Here is a 6,163-nt window from a genome sequence, read left to right as displayed (position 1 = left end):
GTAGATAGTGGCCTCTAGTGAGTTTATTGAAATGAGCTTTTTCTCAACTCTCGGTGTTATGCTTGCTGATACTATGAAATTGTTTGTTTTGTAAGTTCCTTTCTCATATAAGAGGTCCTCTATCTCTAAAGGAATCTCCTCCCTCTTTCCCTCCCTAATGAGTGCCTATACGGAGATATTTTTTCAGGATAACAATTCATGTTTGGTGGGGTGTGACTTTCAACAAATGTTCTATCTTTATTTTGGATGTGCTTGTGTTTTGACTTCTCTTTTTTTTTTTTCTTTTTTTTCTTCTGAGATTTTGATGGGGTATCTTCTTATCTACATTTTGTGTGTCACCGAGATATAAGCTTCTCTTTTTCTATATGGCTTCATTGTAGGAAGTGTTTGCACTCTACTCTTCTCCCCCTGTGTGTTATCCCTAGCACCATCTTGGGTTCTTTGGTACATGCTTTTTTTTGGAATGGTAGTTATCTCTTGTGGGACAATAAAAATATTATTATAAATCTTAAAAATTCAGACAATAAAATAACCAAGTGACAAAAATTAAAAACCAAACATGACAGAATGAAAATAAGAAAACATAATAGATATGTTTAAAATAAAAATTAATATTACAATAAAAAATAACTAATGAAGTACATAATTAATTGACATTCTATCAATAAATTAATAAGTCATTCAGTCAATTGATCAATTCACCAATCAATCAATTGATCAATCTATCTATCTACATCTAGTGAGTGAAATTATTATTTTATTATTAATAATAAATTAGTATTTTTAGAAATACATAATACATAAAATATGTAAATAATGGATTTCCTTAGAATTATCCAATATACTCCACCATCTACTTGTACTCATAAATACACAACACAATACACATATTCTAAATTTTAAATCATCCCCAACTCTCTTTTTTTTATCGGTAAATGGATAAAGCCTAGATTAATTATTATTATATGTTAAGTGAAGGTAGATTTGAAACCAAGACCTCCCACATGAGAGGTTTGCAAGTTACCATTGTGTTGTAGGCGTTTTCCTATCATCCCCAACTCTTATCATCTTCTAGCCCTTTGTATATATTTAAGAGGAATGTCTATTAAAATAGAAAAATACATAAACCCTAATAAGAATTACTAGATTATTCATTTAGGTAAAATAAATAAAAATTTCTTTTTATAGTAAAAAAATTTACCACATGACAACAATAAGATGTTGCAAATTATAATCTAGATTCATCACCACATTCACTCAAAAAGACCATATCACCCATGAGAGTGTAAATATATATATATATGTATATATATATATATATATATATATATATATAATTACAAAACTATATGGTGAGCCAATTGCCATGCCTTTAGGATTCTCAACACCATATCCTTGTCCATGAACATAATCCACTCTATTTAATCTCCATCTAGAGAAACAATCATATGAACTAGATGTTCTTACTAAAACATTGAGGAAAGGTATGATATTGAGGCAAGGATGAATGAATATCCTCTTGAACTTTATATGATTTTTAAAATATGAATGGCCCTGAATGATTTACTCACTTGGTAGACATGATTATACATTACTTCAATATTGCAATGAAATTAAATGTAACTAATTTATATCAACATATGCATGTAAACATAAACCATAAGAGCATGAAACATAACACAAATATATTCTCACACAAAAATCCTTGCTTAGATTTAAAAATATGGTCACGATGCTACCCACATTTCCATCACTACTATAATAAGATGTTTCTTTGTTAGGGCTACAAGATTTTGTCACCTAAGGTGACTTTCTCTATTAGAATTAATAAAATAATTTTTTTAATGATCTACCTTTCATAAGGATTTTACATAACAATAATATGTGTGAACTTTGTTAAGAGACTTACAACCAAACAACTCAGTCTACCCTATTAAAGAATTTAATTACTACAATGTTTAGAAAATAGTAATGAAACTAGTCTTTATAATTTCAAGATACTTTTCTTAAACAGATCCCTCTTCTGCTAAATGATTTATCACTTCAAGTGACTAATAGATAAAATAATTCCTTATGCTTCTTTAGTGTTTGATCTATAGCAAAAAAATATCTAGTACAACCCTCACATAAATTTTTTTAACAACAACAAAATTTATAGCAGCATAAATGCCATCATCAATCTTCTAACTATTCCTTATAGGTCCTTAAATAGGTATAATTTTCTTTGCATGATCCTTTACCTAATTAGGATTTAGGAATGTTCTCAAAATGTTTCTTGATATAAATCAACAATACTGAATCACTCTTGTTCCATTATTTTCTTTTCTTTTATTGCTCTCCTTTCTACCTTGGAATCATAAACATTTAGATCACATTTTCCAATGAATCTTACAAAATTATTCACTCCATATGTAAAAATCTCGTTTTCTACTCAGTAGATTTTTTATACCTAATATTATGTTCTATTAATGAATTGTATGTTCTTCCTAGATAACTCAGTGTCTACTTTGTTTATGCTCCATGGTTATGATTGCATTCAATGTCCTTACAAAATGGTTAAACTTGGAATCCTCACTAATGTCTATGCTTAGAGTGTGCCAAAATTGCTTCATATATACAATGCTTAGGTATAATTACGTCATAGTTTCACTTTGATCCTTTATTTTCTTGGGCACTATATAATGGGTTGGTAACTATGTTCACCAACCAATACCTTGTTCCTTCATCACTAACTAGTTGACACTAGTGACACATGAATGTATCTAGGAGTAGCATTTTGCCCCTTTGTGATTAGTGGAAAAAATGTTATACATGATAGCTCAAAATTGACTTAGTCAAAATTGGAGAACTCAACCTACATACATAATTCAATTTCTTCCTTGGTATAGGATGTATTTTGTAAAATATTTTTCAAAACTTACTTTTTGTATTTTGCTCAATCTTTATAGATCCATATATCTCAAGAAATCCTTATAACTTCTAACAAACATTTATAATCAGTACATATACACTCCCCCTATCAATTTACATAGTTATCATCCTTTTTTAACAATCATTTCAAAAAATTAAAATTAAAAAAAGAAATGTTTACCTTATTCTTATACCCAATTGACCAAGAAAAACTTGATCACTATGCATCATTACTGTCATGGTGGCATCGTAGTTAGTTTTCAATATCTTCAAAGTTTATTTCTCCACACTTAATTTTGCTACCCAATAAACCATGTGATCTACAATGGATAAGCCATGCAAAACAACAAGTTTTTTTTTTTTTTTTCCTTTTGGATATGTCACTGCATCACCTCAAGATGAGCTAGTAATGGAACTTGCATCACATTTACCTTTGCTCAAGTCTTATCCTTTTCATACAATATGCTATGCCCTTAATATTGGTGTATATAGGGTTATGAATAGTCAATTTGTGGATATCTTAATCCTTAATTAAGTAATGTTATCATTATTTAGGTGGGTAGGTTAGCCTAGGTGTATGTAGGGTTGTTTCTATTCAACCTAAGCACAATTAGGTATATATAGGAGTTTGTGAGTCTTGTTTGAAGATCATATTGTGAAGTGTATTTTCATTGGAGATATTTGGAGGTTTCTCCCTCGAAGTGGCATATTACTCTCAGTTATTATCAAGTATTTATACAATATTTCATATTATTTCTTCTATTGTACAAGTTATTTCATAACAAGTGGTATCAGAGCATGATCTTGACACCATAGAGGCAAGATTTTTTCTTGACATTGGGGCAATTTCAAGAAGAGCATATCTTTCAGATTTTAGTGAATTTTTCAAATATTTTTAAAGGGATTTTGAAGACTATATTGTAGAAGTTATAGTCCAAAATTTAGTGGAATTGGAGCAAATTTGAGAAAATTATTGCATAATTACTATTTCTACACAATTTATTGAAATCTATATATCTCTCACATCTTTCTGACTTGGAGTATGACTTGTATTGGTTTTTTGAATATATAGTACTAGAGCCTATATTTCAAAGCTTGGAGAAATTGAAGAAAAAATAAGCAATTTATTAATAAATTAGGAAAATTCACTTTCAAGGAAGCAATTTGCCAATTTTTTTGGATTTTCCTAAGGGTATCTTGGCCCTAGTAAGTTATATTAAAAAATAAATAAAAATAAAAATCAGAGAATTTATATTTGATTTCTGTGATTTATTTCAAAAATATTGGTTTCAATCATGATAGGGCCTCCAACAAGAGATAAAAAGAATGCTACCACACTAGGGAAATCTTGTAGTCAAGATTCAGAAATGAAAGAGGATATTAATTCCAATGAGGAAATAAGTAAGTTTAGGTAGGAGGTTAAGAAGGATATGTATGACCTATGACGAGATATATAAGATATAAAAAACATGTTAAGCATGTATCTGAATGAAACAAGGAAGGAGTTGTCAAGAAAGCAAGGTGAAACCTTCAAGTTGACTAATAATGACACAAATTTTAATACTCATATGGAATCCATCAATTTTTTCCAAAGGTGCATATGTGAAAAATTGATGGAAAGGATCCTCTTACATGGATAAATCAAATGAATACTTATTTTGAGCTACATCAAACCCTATATGGACAAAAGGTTATGATGGCTTCCTTATATCTAGAATTGGATCAATTCATTTGGTATCATTGGATTTGTACTCATAGGAGGAAAAAGGGTCTCACCATATCATGGTCTATTTTTTATAGAAGAACTCAAAGCACGGTATAGCAATAGTGTGACAGAAAACTTCTTTAGCCAATTTTTAAGCTTCGACAAATAGGATCTGTTATGGAGTAGAGCTAAGGAGATTGAGGAAAAATCCCCACAGATGCTAAGATCTCATAAAATGAAAAAGTTTCTTAAGAAAGGAGAAGATGGATATGTGGCGTAGCTATTTTCATTAGAAGTCTCTCAATCTAATGCTCTTACTCATCAAAATTTGCAAGAAATAATTGATCATCACTCAGTGATTCTTGGAGATATGCCTAAAGAACTTCCTCCTAAGAGGGATCATGACCTTTGCATATGACTAGTTCTAGGGAGCCAGCCACTAAACATCAAGCATTATAGGTACCCATACATACAAAAAATTGAGATAGAAAAAGTGTTGAGGAAATGCTAGAGGCAACAATTATCAGGCATAGCTAAAGTGCTTACTCTTCACCTGTTGTGATGGTGTTTAAGAAAGATGAAACTTGGTACATGTGTCTAGATTATAGAGTGCTCAAAATGTACACCATTAAAGATAAGGTTCTTATTCCAATCATCTATGATCTTCTAGATGAATTAAATGGAAATATGTATTTTACCAAGTTAGATCTTAGATTGGGTTATCACCAAATTTGGATTAAGGAGGAAAATATTTTTAACAAAACATTTCGAACTCATGAGGTTCATTATGAATTTTTGGTGATGCCAGTTAGTCCTACCAATGCACCATCTACATTCCAAATTTTGATGAATTTCATTTTTAAGAAGTTGTTGAGAAAGTTGTGTTAGTGATTTTTTGATGATATACTAATTTATAGAAAGGCTTGGGAAGAACATTTGTAGTATGTAGATCAAGCATTATAATTACTTGAAGATCATCAACTCTATGCTCAGTCATCCAAGTGTTATTTTATCTTAAGGAGGTGGAGTATTTGAGACACATAGTTTCACATGGAGTAAAGGTGAACCCTAACAAAATTAAGCCTATCATGGAATGCCCTATTCCAAAAACCATTAAGAAGCTGAGGGGTTTCTTGGGATTTATAGGGTATTGTAGAAGATTTGTGAAGAATTAAGGTCATATAGCAGCACCCCTTACCACTCTATTGAAGAAGGATTATTTTCATTTGAATGAATATGCTAATGTAGCATTTGAGCAATTAAAGAAGGCTATGTATACAACTCAAGTGCTTTCCATTCTAAACCTCATCGAGGAATTCATTGTGGAATGTGATGCTTCTAGAAATGAGGTAGGATTAATTCTCATGCAAGAAATTCAACCAATTTCTTTTGAGATTCATCAATTAAAAGGTAAAAATCAACTCAAACCTATTTATGAGAAGGAAATGCTAGTAGTCCTTCTTTCAATTAAAAAAAGGAGCCATTATTTAATGGATTGAGACTTCAAGTTTAGGATAGATCATGATAGCCTAAAATATTTTTTGGAAG

The sequence above is a fragment of the Cupressus sempervirens genome, chromosome 3 (assembly GCF_028749045.1).
Source record: "Cupressus sempervirens isolate cs-2001-9-10 chromosome 3, ASM2874904v1, whole genome shotgun sequence".
In the NCBI taxonomy this organism is placed as follows: Eukaryota; Viridiplantae; Streptophyta; class Pinopsida; order Cupressales; family Cupressaceae; genus Cupressus; species Cupressus sempervirens.
This window is presented reverse-complemented; position numbering follows the sequence as displayed.